The 17314-nt window shown below is 40.3% G+C and overlaps 1 pseudogene; it reads left to right on the forward strand.

Annotated features, from left to right (window-relative positions):
• LOC132518479 (zinc finger protein 709-like) overlaps window positions 1–17314 on the forward strand; it is a 93207-nt pseudogene that overhangs the window by 73645 nt on the left and 2248 nt on the right.

Genomic DNA, 17314 nt, shown 5'->3' on the forward strand with positions numbered 1-17314 from the left:
CGATTCATATTACATGTGGCCATGAGGTCTCTGGTGGTCCAGTGTACTAAACTCAGCTCTCCCACCTCACAGGCTCAGTCCTGACAGCAGGCTGGAGCACCAAGACCCTGTCAGCCACACAGCCAGGTACGTGGGGAGTTTCTGCCCTCTGGGAAGTCTGACGTCCTCTGCCTGCATTTAGTAGGTGTTCTGTAGTTGTTCCACATGTAGATGTATTTGTGGTGTATTTGTGAGGAGGAAGGTGATCTCCACGTCTTATTCCTCCACCATCTCTATTGGATATCTATCTTATATTTTAAAAGCTCCTAGTTTCATTGTTTTTCTACTCTCTTTTTAGTCTTTTTCACTTATTTCTACTGTGATCTTTTTTCTTTCTTTCATTTTACTAACTTTGCATTTGCTTTATCTTTTTCTAGTTCCTTGATATGTAAAGTTATGTTTTTTGAGACCTTTTTTGTTTTTTGACTTATCACTATCACTGTGAACTTCCCTCTTGGAAATGCTTTTGATGCATAATGTAAGTTTCAGTTTGTTGCACAAGAGTCCCCCTTTATCTGCAGTTTTGGTTTTTACAGTTTCAGTTACCTGCAGTTAACAGTGGTCTGAAAGTATTAAATGGAAAATTACAGAAATAGACATTTTTAAAATACTTTAAACATTTTTTAAAGTACAGTTTTGAATTGTGCATTGTCCTGAGGAGTGTGATAAAACTTTGTCCCATCCTGCTCCATCTTGCCTGGGATATGAATCATCCCTTTGTTTGTTGTATACACACTGTGTGTGCATGTGTATGCACAGGAAAAAACATAATATTTGTGGGGTTAATTACTATTCATGGTTTCAGGCATCCACTCAGTGTCTTGGAATGTATCCCTCACAGATAATGGGGTTCTACTGTATTTCCATTTCATTTGTCTCAAGGTACTTTTTAAAATTTCTCTTTTGATTTGTTTAACCTATTGGTTGTTCAGTATCATTTTTAATCTCCACGTGTGAATTTTCCAGTTATCTTCTCATAATGGATTTCTAGTTGTATTGCACTGTGGTCGGGAAAGATGCTTAATATGACTTTAATCTTCTTAAATTTATTAAGACTTGTTTTGTGGCCTAACGTATGCTGTGTCCTGGAAAATGTTCCATGTGCCTTTGAAACGATTGTGTATTCTGTTGCTTTTGGATGGAATGACTGGCCTAATGTGTCACTGAAGGCCAGTGTGTCTTTCATTTTTTTAAACATCTTTATTGGAGTATAATTGCTTTACAGTGGTGTGTTAGCTTCTGCTTTATAACAAAGTGAATCAGTTATACATATACATATGTTCTCATATTTCCTCCCTCTTGCGTCTCCCTCCTTCCCTTCTCTGTAGGTGGTCAGAAGCACCAAGCTGATCTCCCTGTGCTATGCAGCTGTTTCCCACTAGCTATTTATTTTACGTTTGGTAGTATATATATGTCCATGCCACTCTCTCACTTTGTCACTGCTTATTGTTCCCCGTCCCCATATCCTCAAGCCCATCCTCTAGTAGGTCTGTGTCTTTATTCCCGTCTTGCCCACAGGTTCTTCATGACCTTTTTTTTTAGATTCCATATATATGTGTTAGCATCCGGTATTTGTTTTTCTCTTTCTGACTTACTTCACTCTGTATGACAGACTCTAAGTCCATCCACCTCACTACAAATAATTTCGTTTCTTTTTATGGCTCAGTAATATTTCATTGTATATATGTGCCACATCTTCTTTATCCATTCATCTGTTGATGGACACTTAGGTTGCTTCCATGTCCTGGCTATTGTAAATAGAGCTGCAATGAACATTTTGGTACATGTCTCTTTTTGAATTATGGCTTTCTCAGTGTACATGCCCAATAGTGGCATTGCTGGGTCGTATGGTAGTTCTATTTTTAGTTTTTTAAGGAACCTCCATACCGGTCTCCATAGTGTGTACAAATTCACATTCCCATCAGCAGTGCAAGAGTGTTCCCTTTCCTCCACACCCTCTCCAGCATTTATTCTTTCTAGAGTTTTTGATGATGGCTATTCTGACCAGTGTGAGATGATATCTCATTGTAGTTTTGATTTGCATTTCTCTAATGATTAATGATGTTGAGCATTCTTTTAGGTGTTTGTTGGCAGTCTGTATATCTTCTTTGGAGAAATGTCTATTTAGGTCTTCTGCCCATTTTGGGGTTGGATTGTTTATTTTTTTGATATTCAGCTGCATGTGCTACTTGTAAATTTTGCAGATTAATCCTTTGTCAGTTGGTTCATTTGCAAATATTTTCTCCCATTCTGAGGGTTGTCTTTTGGTCTTGTTTATGGTTTCCTTTGCTGTGCAAAAAGTTTGAAGTTCATTAGGTCCCATTTGTTTTTGTTTTTATTTCCATTTCTCTGGGAGGTGGGTCAAAAAGGATCTTGCTGTGATTTATGACATAGAGTATTCTGCCCATGTTTTCCTCTAAGAGTTTGATAGTTCTGGACTTACATTTAGGTCTTTAATCCATTTTGAGCTTATTTTTGTGTATGGTGGTAAGGAGTGATCAAATCTCAATCTTTTACACGTACCTGTCCAGTTTTCCCAGCACCAGTTATTGAAGAGGGTGTCCTTTCTCCACTGTACATTCCTGCCTCCTTTATCAAAGATAAGATGACCATATGTGCATGCATTTATCTCGGCTTTCTATCCAGTTCCATTGATCTATCTTTCTGTTTTTGTGCCAGTACCATACTGTCTTGATTACTGTAGCTTTGTAATAAGTCTGAAGTCAGGGATCCTGATTCCTCCAGCTCCACTTTCATTCCGAAGATTGCTTTGGCTATTCGGGGTCCTTTGTGTTTCCATACGAATTGTGAAATTCTTTGTTCCAGTTCTGTGAAAAATGCCAGTGGTAGTTTGATAGGGATTTCATTAAGTCTGTAGATTACTTAGGGTAGTAGAGTCATTTTCACAATGTTGATTCTTCGAATCCAAGAACATGGTATATCTCTGCATCTATTTGTATCATCTTTAATTTCTTTCATCAGTGTCTTATAATTTTCTTCATATTGGTCTTTTGTCTCCTCAGGTAGGTTTATTCCTAGATATTTTATTCTTTTTGTTGCACTGGTAAATGGGAGGGTTTTCTTAATTTCCCTTTCAGATTTTTCATCATTAGTGTATATGAATGCCAGAGATTTCTGTGCATTAATTTTGTATCCTGTAACTTTACCAAATTCATTGATTAGCTCTAGTAGTTTTCTAGAGCTACTAGTTAGCTTCTAGGTAGCATCTTTAGGATGCTCTATGTATAGTATCATGTCATCTGCAAACAGTGACAGCTTTACTTCTTTTCCGATTTGGATTCCTTTTATTTCCTTTTCTTCTCTGATTGCTGTGGCTAAAACTTCCAAAAACTATGTTGAATAGGAGTGGTGAGAGTGGGCAACCTTGTCTTGTTCCTGATCTTAGTGGAAATGCTTTCAGTTTTTCACCATCGAGGATGTTGTTGGCTGTGGGTTTGTTATATATGGCCTTTATTATGTTGAGGAAAGTTGCCTCTATGCCTACTTTCTGCAGGGTTTTTATCATAAATGGGTGTTGAGTTTTGTCAAACACTTCTTCTGCATCTATTGAGATGCTCATGTGGTTTTTCTCCTTCAATTTGTTAATGGTGTATCACATTGATTTATTTGCGTATATTGAAGAATCCTTGCATTCCTGAAATAAACCCCACTTGATCATGGTGTATGATCCTTTTAATGTGCTGTTGGCTTCTGTTTGCTAGTATTTTGTTGAGGATTTTTGCATCTATGTTCATCAGTGATATTGGCCTGTAGTTTTATTTCTTTGTGACATCTTTGTCTGGTTTTGGTATCAGGGTGATGGTGGCCTTGTAGAATGAGTTTGGGAGTGTCCCTCCCTCTGCTACATTTTGGAAGAGTTTAAAAAGGATAGGTGTTAGCTCTTCTCTAAATGTTTGATAAAATTCGCCTGTGAAGCCATCTGGTCCTGGGCTTTTGTTTGTTGGAAGATTTTTCATCACAATTTCAATTTCAGTGCTTGTGATTGGTCTGTTCATATTTTCTATTTCTTCCTGGTTCAGTCTCGGCAGGTTGTGCATTTTTAAGAATATGTCCATTTCTTCCAGGTTGTCCATTTTATTGGCATAGAGTTTCTTGTAGTAATCTCTCATGATCCTTTGTATTTCTGCATTGTCAGTTGTTACTTCTCCTTTTTCATTTCTAATTCTATTGATTTGAGTCTTCTCCCTTTTTTTCTTGATGAGTCTGGCTAATGGTTTATCAATTTTGTTTATCCTCTCAAAGAGCGAACTTTTAGTTTTATTGATCTTTGCTATCATTTCTTTCATTTGTTTTTCATTTATTTCTGATCTGATCTTTATGATGTCTTTCCTTCTGCTAACTTTGGGGGGTTTTTTGTTCTTCCTTCTCTAATTGCTTTAGGTGCAAGGTTAGGTTGTTTCCTCGAGATGTTTCTTGTTTCTTAAGGTAGGACTGTATTGGTATAAACTTCCCTCTTAGAACTGCTTTGCATCCCATAGGTTTTGGTTCGTCGTATTGTCATTGTCATTTGTTTCTAGGTAGTTTTTGATTTCCTCTTTGATTTCTTCATTGATCTCTTGGTTATTAAGTAGTGTACTGTTTAGCCTCCATGTGTTTGTATTTTATTACAGATTTTTGCCTGTAATTGATATCTAGTCTCATAGTGCTGTGGTCGGAAAAGATACTTGATACAATGTCAATTTTCTTGAATTTACCAAGGCTTGATTTGTGACCCAAGATATGATGTATCCTGGAGAAGTTTCCATGAGCACTTGAAAAGAAAGTGTATTCTGTTAAGCCCATCTTGTTTAATGTATCATTTGAAGCTCGTGTTTCCTTATTTATTTTCATTTTGGATGATCTGTGTACTGGTGAAAGTGGGGTGTTAAAGTCCCCTACTATGATTGTGTTACTGTCAATTTCCCCTTTTATGGCTGTTAATATTTGCCTTATGTATTGAGGCGCTCCTATGTTGGGTGCATAAATATTTACAATTGTTATATTTTCTTCTTGGATCGATTCCTTGATCCTTATGTAGTGTCCTTCTTTGTCCCTTCTAACAGTCTTTATTTTAAAGTCTATTTTGTCTGATATGAGAATTGCTTGTCCAGCTTTCTTCTGATTTCCATTTGCATGGAATATCTTTTTCCATCCCCTCACGTTCAGTCTGTATGTGCCCTTATGTCTGTAGTAGGTGCCTTGTAGACAGCGTATATACAGGTCTTGTTTTTGTATCCATTTAGCCAGTCTGTGTCTTTTGTTTTGGAGCATTTAATCCATTTACATTTAAGGTAATTATCAATATGTATGTTGCTATTCCCATTTTCTTAATTGTTTTGAGTTTGTTATTTTAGGTCTTTTCCTTCTGTTCTGTGTCCTTCCTAAAGAAATTCCTTTAGCATTTGTTGTAAAGCTGGTTTGGTGCTGCTGAATTCTCTTAGCACTTGCTTGTCTATGAAAGTTTTAATTTCTCCATAAATCTGAATGAGATCCTTCCTGGGTAGAATAATTTGGTTGTAGATATTTCTCCTTCATCACTTTAAATATGTCCTGCCACTTCCTTCTGGCTTGCAGACTTTCTGCTGAAAGATCAGCTGTTAACCTTATGGGGATTCCCTTGTGTGTTTTTTTTCCCTTGCTGCTTTTAATATTTTTTCTTTGTATTTAATTTTTGATAGTTTGATTAATATGTCTTGTCGTTTTTCTCTCCTTGAATTTATCCTGTATGGGACTCTCTGTGCATTAAACTCTGTGCATCAACCCCACTCCTCTCCCTGGACTTGACTATTTCCTTTCCCGTATTAGGGAAGTTTTCAACTATACTCTCTTCAAATATTTTCTCAGTCCCTTTCTTTTGCTCTTCTTCTGTGACCCCTATAATTCGAATGTTGGTGCGTTTAACGTTGTCCCAGAAGTCTCTGAGCCTGTCCTAAGTTCTTTTCATTCTTTTCTCTTTATTGTGCTCTGCAGTAGTTATTTCCACGATTTTATCTTCCAGGTCACTTATCTGTTCTTCTGCCTCAGTTAATCTGCTATTGATCCCTTCTAGAGAATTTTTAATTTCATTTATTGTGTTGTTCATCATTGTTTGGTTGCTCTTTAGTTCTTCTAGGTCCTTGTTAAACGTTTCTTGTGTTTATTCTATTTCCAAGATTTTGGATCATCTTTACTATCATTATTCTGAATTTTTTCTCAGGTAGACTGCCTATTTCCTCTTCATTTGTTCGGTCTGGTGGGTTTTTACCTTGCTCCTTTATCTGTGATGTAGTTCTCTGTCTTCTCATTTTGCTTAACTTACTGTGTTTGGGGTCTCCTTTTCGCAGGTTGCAGGTTTGTAGTTCCCGTTGTTTTTGGTGTGTGTCCCCAGGGGCTAAGGTTGGTTCAGTGGGTTCTGTAGGCTTCCTAGTGGAGAGAACTAGTGCCTGTGTTCTGGTGGATGAGGCTGGATCTTGTCTTTCTGGTGGGCAGATCCACGTCTGGTGGTATGTTTTGGGGTGTTTGTGGCCTTATTATGATTTTAGGCAGCCTCTCTGCTAATGGATGGGGTTGTGTTCCTCTCTTGCTACTTCTTTGGCATAGGGTGTCCAGCACTGTAGCTTGCTGGTCGTTGAGTGAAGCTGGGTCTTGGTGTTGAGATGGAGATCTCTGGGAGATTTTCACCATTTGATGTTATGTGGAGCTGGGAGGCCTCTTGTGACCAGTGTCCTGAAGTTGTCTCTCCCACCTCAGAGGCACAGCCCTGACTCCTGGCTGGAGCACCTAGAGCCTTTCATCCACACAGCTCAGAATAAGAGGGAGAAAAAATAAAAAAGAAAGAAGGAATGAAAGAAAGAAAAAAGATAAATTTATTAAAATAAAAAAATATTAAGAAAAATATTTTTGAAAGTAAAAAAAACGGGATGAACAAAATCCTAGGACAAATGGTAAAAGCAAAGCTATACAGACAAAATCACAGAAAGAAGAATACACATGCACACTCACAAAAAGAGGAAAAGGGGAAAAAATATATATCTTTGCTCCCCAACTCCACCTCTTCAATTTGGGATGATTCGTTGTCTATTCAGGTATTCCACTGATGCAGGGTACATCAAGTTGGCTGTGGAGATTTAATCCGCTGCTCTTGAAGCTGCTGGGAGAAATTTCCCTTTCTCTTCTTTGTTCACACAGCTCCCGGGGTTCAGCTTTGGATTTGGACCTGCCTCTGCGTGTAGGTCGCCTGAAGGTGTCTGTTCTTTGCTCAGACAGGACAGGCTTAAAGGAGCACCTACTTCGGGGTCTCTGGCTCACTCAGGCCGGGGGGAAGCAGGGGCATGGAATCGGGGCTAGCCTGCATTGGCAGAGGCCTGTGTGACGTTGCAACAGCCTGAGGCATGCTGTGCGTTCTACTGGGGAAGTTGTCTCTGGATCACGGGACCCTGGCAGTGGCGGGCTGCACAGGCTCCCGGGAGGCGAGGTGTGGAGAGTGACCTGTGCTCGCACACAGGCTTCTTGGTGGCTGCAGCAGCAGCCTTAGCATCTCATGCCCGTCTCTGGGGTCCGCACTGATAGCCGCAGCTCACGCCCGTCTCTGGAGCTCCTTTAAGGGGCACTCTTAATCCCCTCTTCTAGCGCGCACCAAGAAGCAAAGAGGGAATAACAAGATTCTACCCTCTGCAGCAGCTCCAGAGTTTTTCCCAGACTCCCTCCCGGCTACCCGTGGTGCACTCGTCCCTTCAGGCTGTGTTCTCACAGCCAACCCCACTCCTCTTCCTGGGATCCAACCAAAGCCTGAGCCTCAGTTCCCAGCCCCTGCCAGCCCTGGCGGGTGAGCAGACAAGCCTCTCGGGCTGGTGAGTGCTAATCGGCACCATTCCTCTGTGCGGGAATCTCTCTGCTTTGCCCTCCGCACCCCTGTTGCTGCGCTCTCCTCCGTGGCTCCAAAGCTTCCCCCCTCCACCACCCATAGTCTCCACCCGCGAAGGGGCTTCCTAGTGTTTGGAAACCTTTCCTCCTTCACAGCTCCCTCCCACTGGTTCAGGTTCCATCCCTATTCTTTTGTCTGTTTTTTCTTTTGGCCTGCCCATGTACGTGGGGAGTTTCTTGCCTTTTGGGAGGTCTGAGGTCTTCTGCCAGCATTCAGTATGTGTTCTATAGGAGCAGTTCCACGTGCAGATGTATTTCTGATGTAGTTGTGGGGAGGAAGGTGATCTCTGCGTCTTACTCTTCCACCGTCTTGAAGCTCTACCCTTTCTTGTTTTCTTCTTCTTCTGGGACCCCTATATTTCGAGTGTTGGTGCGTTTAATGTTGTCCCAGACGTCTCTGAGACTATCCTCAATTCTTTTCATTCTTTTTTCTTTATTCTGCTCTGCAGCAGTTATTTCCAGTATTTTATTTTCCAGGTCATTTATCCTTTTTTCTGCCTCATTTATTCTGCTATTGATTCTTTCTAGGGAATTTTTAATTTCATTTATTGTGGTGTTCATTGTTGTTTCTTTGCTCTTTAGTCCTTCTAGGTCTTGTTAAACATTTCTTGTATTTTTCCATTCTATTTCCAAGATTTTTGGATCATCTTTTCTATCATTACTCTGAATTTTTTTCAGGTAGTCTGCCTATTTCCTCTTCATTTATTTGGTGTTCTGGGATTTTTTTTTTTTTTTGCGGTATGCGGGCCTGTCACTGTTGTGGCCTCTCCTGTTGCGGAGCAAAGGCTCCGGACACACAGGCTCAGCAGCCATGGCTCGGGCCCAGCCGCTCTGCGGCATGTGGGATCTTCCCGGACCAGGGCACGAATCCATGTCCTGTGCATTAGCAGGTTGACTCTCAACCACTGCGCCACCAGGGAAGCCCTGGTCTGGTGGGTTTTTATCTTGCTCCTTCATCTGCTGCATATTTCTCTGTCTTCTCATTTTGTTTAACTTACTGTGTTTGGTGTCTCTTTTTCACAGGCTACAGGTTTGTAGTTCCCGTTGCTTTTGGTGTCTGCCCCCGGTGGGTAAGGTTGGTTAAGGGGCTTGTGTAGGCTTCCTGGTAGAGAGGACTGGTGCCTGTGTTCTGCTGGGTGGGGCTGGATCTTGTCTTTCTGGCAGGTAGGGCCATGTCCAGTGGTGTGTTTTGGGGTGTCTGTGAACTTAGTATGATTTTAGGCAGTCTCTCTTCTACTGGATTGGGTTGTGTTCCTGTCTTGCTAGTTGTTTGGCATGGGGTGTCCAGCACTGGAGCTTGCTGGCTGTTGAGTGGAGCTCGGTCTTAGGGTTGAGACAGAGATTGCTGGGAGACCCCTTGCTGATAGATATTACATAGGGTCGGGAGGTCTCTGGTGGTCCGGTGTACTGAACTCAGCTCTCCCACCTCAGAGGCTCAGCCCTGACAGCAGGCTGGAGCACCAAGACCCTGTCAGCCACACGGCCAGGTACGTGAGGAGTTTCTTGCCCTCTGGGAAGTCTGAAGTCTTCTGCCAGCGTATAGTAGGTGTTCTGTAGTTGTTCCACATGTAGGTGTATGTGCGGTGTATTTGTGTGGAGGAAAGTGATCTCCACGTCTTTTTCCTGGCATCTACCTTATATTTTTAAAGATCTTAGTTTCATTTATTGTTTTTCTCCTCTCTTTTTAGTGTTTATTTATTTCCACTGTGATCTTTGTTATTTCTTTCATTTTACTAACTTTTCCATTTGCTTTTTCTTCTTTTTCTAGTTCCTTGATATATAAAGTTAGGTTTTTTGAGATCTTGTTTGTTTCTTGATTTATCACTATCACTATGAACTTCCCTCTTGGAAATGCTTTTGCTGCATCCTGTATGTTTCAGTATGTTGCACAATAGTCCCCCTTTACCTGCAGTTTTTCTTTTCTCTTTCTTTTTTAAGGTTTTTAAATTTATTTTTGGCTGTGTTGGGTCCTCGTTTCTGTGTGTGGGCTTTCTCTAGTTGCGGCGAGCTGGGTCCACTCTTCATGGCACTGCACAGGCCTCTCACTGTCGTGGCCTCTCTTGTTGCAGAGCAAAAGCTCCACACGTGCAGGCTCAGTAGTTGTGGCTCACAGGCCCAGTTGCTCCGCGGAATGTGGGATCTTCCCAGACCAGGGCTCAAACCTGTTTCCCCTGCACTGGCAGGCAGATTCTCAAGCACTGCGCCACCAGGCAAGCCCTGCAGTTTTGCTTTTTACACTTTCAGTTACCTGCAGTCAACTGTGGTCTGAAAATATTAAATGGAAAATTACAGAAATAGACATTTTTTAAATACATTAAACATTTTTTAAAATAAAGTTTTGAATTGTGCAGTGTCCTGAGGAGTATGATAAAACTTTGTGCCATCCTGCTCCATCTTACCTGGGATATGAATCATCCCTTTTTTCATTGTATACACACTGTGTGTGCATGTGTATGTATAGGAAAAAACATAATATTTGTGGGGTTAATTACTATTCATGGTTTCAGGCATCCACTCAGTGTCTTGGAATGTATCCCTCACAGATAATGGGGTTCTACTATATTTCCATTTCATTTCTCTCAAGGTACTTTTTAAAATTTCTCTTTTGATTTCTTTAACCTATTGGTTGTTCAGTATCATTTTTAATCTCCACATGGGAATTTTCCAGTTATCTTCTCATAATGGATTTCTAGTTGTATGGCACTGTGGTCAGGAAAGATGCTTTATATGACTTTCATCTTCTTAAATTTATTAAGACTCATTTTGTGGCCTAACATATGCTCTCTCCTGGAGAATGTTCTATGTGCCCTTGAGAAGATTGTGTATTCTGTTGCTTTTGGATGGAATGACTGGCCTAATGTGTCACTGAAGTCCAGTGTTTCTTTATTGATTTTCTGTCTGAATGATGTATCCACTGATGAAATTGGGGTATTAAAGTCCCTTTCTGTTATTTTTTTATTATTTTTTATTATTTTTTTTTTGCTGTACGCGGGCCTCTCACTGTTGTGGCCTCTCCCGTTGCGGAGCACAGGCTCGGGATGCGCAGGCTCAGCGGCCATGGCTCACGGGCCCAGCCGCTCCACGGCATGTGGGATCTTCCCGGACCGGGGCACGAACCCGTGTCCCCTGCATCGGCAGGTGGACTCTCAACCACTGCGCCACCAGGGAAGCCCCCTTTCTGTTATTGTATGGCTTTCTACTTCTCCCTTTAGACCTGTTAAATTTTGTTTTACATATTCAGATGTTCCTTTTTTGAGTGCATAAATGTTTACAAATGTTATATTCTCTTTTTGGATTTACTCCTTTATCATTATATAATGACCTTTTTTGTCTCTTATAACAGTCTTTATCTTAAATCTATTTTGACTGTTACAAGTATATCTGCCCCAGCTTTCTTCTGGTTTCCATTTGCATGGAATATTTTTTTTCCATCCTTTCAGTCTGTGTGTGCACTTGTACCTCAGGTGATGTTTTTGTAGGCAGTATATAGGTGAGTCTTTTTTTTAATTCATTCAGCCACTCTGTGTTTTGATGGGAGAATTTATTATTTGTTTTACATTTAAAGTAATTATTGATAGGTATGTCCTTATTGCTATTTTGTTCACTGTTTTCTGGCTGTTTTGTAATTCCTATTTTCCTGTCTTCTTTGCTTGCTTAGATTCCTGTCTTTTTTGGTATGCTTAGATTCCTTTACCTTTTTCTTTTGTGTATCTACCACAGGTATACCACAGAGATATTGCAGGTTCAGCCCACTGCAATAAAGCAGTTATCACAATGAAGCAATTATCACATGAATTTTGGTTTCCTAGTGTATATAAATCCATGTTTACCCTATATTATGGTCTATTAAGTGTATAACAGCATTATGTATAAAAAGTGTATATACCTTACTTTTAAAATACTTTAGAGCTAAAAAATACCAACCATCATCTGAGCCTTCAGTGAGTCATTGTAGTAACATCAAAGATCACTGATCACAGATCACCATAACAAATAGTATAATAATTTGAAAGGAGAAAGGGGAATCAAGATGACAGGGTAGGAGGATGTGGAATTCCCCTACCCCTACAACACATCAAAAATACTTGTACAGTTCTCACAGAAAATTAACTGGAACCTGGCAGAAGAACTTTTTTTTTTTTTTGGCCCACACAGCACAGCTTGCAGGATCTTAGTTACCCAACCAGGAATTGAACACACGCCCGTACAGTGGAAGTGCAGAGTCTTAACCACTGGACTACCAGGGAGGTCCCCAGAAGAACTTCTGTACAACCAAAGCCGCAAGAAAGATCTCCACGTAACTGGGTAGGACAGAAAAAAAGACATTAGTTTGGGATCTGTGCCCTTGGGAGGGATCTGAAAGGAAGAGAAGGTCCACACGGGCAGCCCCTCACCTTGGGGAGCAAGCAGGCGGAGCCACAATCTGTGCATCCCAGTCCTGGCGTCCTGTGGAGAGGAGACTAGCCCTCTTGGCTGCTCGGAAAACCACTGGGACAGTCAGAAGGGCTTGAGAAGCCAAGATGCTACTCGCAAGGAGTGTGCACATGCTGGCTTGTCAACAATCAGCGCAGAGAGAGCCTGGCACTGGCAGCTGCTGCCTCGCCACTCCCCAGTGTGAATTGGGCAAACACCCTGGCCCTCTACACTCCACACCACAGCCTGGTGGGAGATCTGGGCCAACTGGGCCCTGGGAAAAGACTCGGTCTGTACACAAAGACAGACCAAGGGTCTTGGGTGTGATCTTGGTGGGGCAGCTGGAAGCAACCATTGTCCTTGCACACACAGGGCAGCACCCCAGGAATCCTGGGCAGACAGGCTCTGGGAGAGGACTCAGTCTAGCTATGCAGAGACAGCCCGGAGAACCCGGGTGTGATCCAGGCAGGGCAGCAGCAGATGTTGTCATGCGTATAGGAACATACAGCAACTCATCTCTCGTTGCCCATAACTGGCAATTCCCTATGCATAGGGCAAATGAGAACACCCACATCAAAGTGGGTAGAAGCTGAGGCACTATCTTACCATAACCGGCCCCCAACCCATGTATGGCACCCCACCTTCAGGAAGGCACTCAAAACTCCAAGCTTCTCCTTAAGGAGCAAAGGGTTTAGACCCCACACTTGGCACCCCAGCTTTTAAGAGTCACACATGAAGACAAGCCCCCCAAACATCTAGCCTTTCAGGGGTGGGGGGCACAACCACACAGCATGTGGGATCCTAGTTCCCTGATCAGGGATGGAACCCACGTCCCCTGCAGTGGAAGGGCAGAATCTTATAACCACTGGACCACCAGGGAAGTCCCAAAACATCTAGCTTTGAAAACCAGTGGGGCTTGTGTCCATGAGACCAACAAGGCTATAGTGAACTGAGAACAGCTCTTAAAGGGTCCTCTTTTCTAATGTTCCACCTGTTTATATCATTTTCAGACATACCTTATTTTATTGCGATTCACTTTATTGCACTTTACAGATAATGCATTTTTTGCAAGTTGAAGACTGGTTGTAACCCTGTGTGAAGCAAATCTATCGGCACCTTTTTTTCAATAGCATTTGCTCATTTTGTGTGTCTGTCACATTTTGGTAATTCTCACAGTATTTCAAATTTTTGTTACATTTGTTATGGTGGTCTGTGATCTGTAATCTTTTGATGGTTAGCATTTTTTAGCAATAAAGTATTTTTAAATTAAGGTATGTACATTGTATTTTTATACATAATGCTAGTGCACACTTAACAGAGTACAGAATAGTATAAATACAACTTTTACATGCACTGGCAAACCAAAAAATTCATGTGATTTGCTTTATTGTGGTAGTCTGGAACTGAACCCTCATTGTCTCCAAGGTATGCCTGTACCTCCTAATGAATTTCTTTTACTGTTTCTTGTAAAACCAGGTGTATTGATGTTAGAGTCCCTCAATTTTTTCTCAGAAAGTATTTCTCCATCACTGTTTTTCCTGAGATGCAGCAGTCCTAGAGATTTTTTTTATTACAAAGGCTTATCTGCTTTTTAATATTTTTTTATTGAAGTATAGTTGATTTACAGTGTGTGTTCATTTCAGGTATACAGCAAAGTTATTCAGTTATTATATATATATTCAGTTATTTTATATATATATATATATAATTATTTTCCAGATTCTTTTCACATATAGGTTATTAAAAAATATTCTCCCTCACTTTTGAAGAATAATTTTGCTTGACACAGAGTTTTAGGATGGTGGTTTTTTACCTTCTGCACTTTAAATATTTCATTCCACTCTCTTCTTGCTTGCATATTTGGGGTTTTTTGTTGTTGTTGTTTGGTTTGGTTTTGGTATGTTAATGTTTACAGCAGCTTTATTCATAATCACCAAAACCTGGAAACAACTCAAATGTCATTTGGTGAATGAATAAATTATAGTACATCTGTACAATGCAATCCTACTCAGCAATAAAAAGTAATGAACTGTTAATATGTGCAACAACGTGGATAAATCTTATATATATATTCATATACGTGTATATATGTATGTATATGTATATTCATATGTATGTATAAATATATGTATATATATGTATATATATGTATGTATATGTGTGTATATATATATGTGTGTATATATATATAGCTAAGTGAAAGAACCCAGATTCCAAAGGATAAATATGATGTGATTCCAGTTATATGATATTTCTTGCTTGCATAGTTTTTGAAAAGAGATCTGATTTAATTCTTATCCTTGTTTAAGTAAAACTAAGGTTTGTTTTTTCCCTCTGGCTTCTTTCAGAATGTTCCCTTTGTCTTTGATTTTTCTCTAGTTGAAAATGATATGCTTGGCAGTGCAGTTTTTGGTGTTTGTTTTTTTTTCCATGTTTTGTGTTTTTCTTAGCTTCCTGGATCTGCAGTTTGCTGTCTATCACTAATGTTAGGAAAATCTCAGTGATGATTGCTTCACTTATTTTTTTTGTTCCTTTCTGCTTTTCTATCAGGTATTCTCATTTTGTGTATTTTACACCTGCTGTCATTGTCCCAAAGTTCTTAGATGTTGTATTCTTTTTTGTCTTTGCATTAGGCCCTGGTGAAATAGTCTCTTTTGAGGATAGGCCTTGTTAAGAATAGTTATTTCAAAATAGCTTCTTTCTTTCTTTCCAATTTTGGAAACAGTGGTTTGCTCTGTGTCTTCAGTTCTTTGCTTTTCTTCTTGTGAGGTTAGGAAGGATGATTTCTAAGTTCTTTATACAAAGAACAAGAAAAGAGAAGTCTCTGACTCCAGTTTTTTGACTGCTGACAGCTTTGAAGCCTCATCCCTCCTTCCTCCTCTTGTGACCCACATGTATCCATGATGATAGGAAAGCCTTAGTTTCCTTCCTGTGGCAGTGACAAGAGATTCAATTCATGCCTGCTCCTGCCCTTGTATGTGAACTCTCTCTTCAGTCCACCCACAACCTCAACTAAAAAATAAGTCCATGTACTTTTCCTTGCACTCTCAAGCCATTTCATGCCTTCTTGAGAGGCCTGCCCTACTCCCCAGAGACCTCAATTATGGAAGTAATAAACCCTTTGTACACTATGGGCAGTGTGTGGTGTCATCAACTTACATATTCCTGTAATCGGGGCTGGGCTGTTATGCTTCTGTGCACCATATGGGAGTTCAGAAGTGAGAGATGTTGGGAGGATTGCCTCTGGAGTGGCTGGCCAGGAAACTTCCACCTGAAATTAGAGAATGGAGGTTTTACATTGTTTGGAGGAAAGCGCTGTGAATTCTCTATGTATTATATAATCATGGGCAGATTCACCATCAGACCTTTGTGGAGTGTTGTGAATTCCTGTGCAATATGCAGCTCTTAACCCATTCCTCAAGGTTATTTAGCAAGGGCTTTGACCAAAAAGAAATGTTTTAGCACTTTATCATTTCATTATGTGTGCCTGTGTGTGCTAAAAACTAGTGAGAAGCAGCCCTGAGGCTCATTGTGTATAGGGTTTTGTGGAGGTCTAAGTAGCTGTGTCTTTTTAGCATGTCATATCATGCAAAGTTGTCTGAGCCTTAACTTCTGAATAACTTCCTAGCTCCATGAATGGGACAGAGAGAGAATGGAGAAACTGAGTCTGCAATAAATTTTACACAAGCTAAAAGTACTACTTCTTTACAACAATACTTTAATCTAGCCAGTTGCACCTGGCTATTTCTTATCACCTGGAGTAATTCTCAGGCCAGTATGGCAAACTGATCCTTGTCACAAGTTGGATTTCCACAGGCCTCCTGGACTCTCATGTTTGGTGATGGGAATAGAAGAAAAAGCTTCCAGTTCTTCACTGTGTTTTATTCATTGAAAGCTCCTGCAGATTTGACCTCATACATCATGGAGTGTACTGAGTTAAATGGTGTGTAATAACAAGGGAGATGAGTTTTTCTCACAAGAGATTGATGTGTTTAAAATGATTCATTTGTGTAGCATTTCTCTCATTTCTCCAGGGTGCTCTAGACCCTGACATCAGAGAGCAATAACATTTAAAGTAATCACAGTGAAAATGAATAAATAATTTGCATGTGTTCATTATGCTGTTGAATTCATGAAGTAAGTAAGGACATAGAGTCAGTTTCTGATGACCAAGACATAAAATAAATGTTTGAAGGTGACAGAATCATATGTAATCTTCCTGTAAATTGAGTATAAATCCCCAGTTCTGTCAGACTCACACATCTTACTGGAAACATATTTGGTCTGTTTTAGGACCCAGTGACCTTTGAGGATGTGGCTGTGAACTTCACCCAGGAGGAGTGGGCTTTACTTTCTTCATAGAGATGTGACACAGGAAATCTTGAGGAACCTGGCCTCAATAGGTAAGCATGACAACATTCCTTCACTTCTTCAGTTAGAGAACAAGTATTCCTTGCCCATCAACACTGTTCCAAGATGTGGAATATGGAAAAGTAATACAGTAGTCCCCCCTTATCCGCAGGGGATACATTCCAAGACCACCAGTGGATGCCTGAAACTGCAGATAGTACTGAATCCTATACATACATACCTATGATAATAAGTTTAATTTAGAAATTTGGTGCACAGTAAGATATTGATAACAATAAGAATATAACATGTAAAATAGACATGAACTTAACATGCGTAAGTGTTAAGTGTCCATAACTTGCAGTTTGAGATGAGACAGCAAAACTAAGATCAACTTCTTTTTCCTTCTTTACAATTTCATGATAGAAGATTCATTTTTCCTATAGATCTTAGCAACATCAGTGTATGATTTTTTTCTTCCCTTAAATCAAGAACTTTCATCTTTTCACTGAAAGGAAGCAATTTATAACTTTTCTTTGGCATATCCTAATTGCCAACATCACTATTCTTGCGCTTTGGGGCCATCATTAATTAAAATAAGGACTACTTG

This window comes from Lagenorhynchus albirostris, chromosome 3, assembly GCF_949774975.1.
Source record: "Lagenorhynchus albirostris chromosome 3, mLagAlb1.1, whole genome shotgun sequence".
Classification (NCBI taxonomy): Eukaryota; Metazoa; Chordata; class Mammalia; order Artiodactyla; family Delphinidae; genus Lagenorhynchus; species Lagenorhynchus albirostris.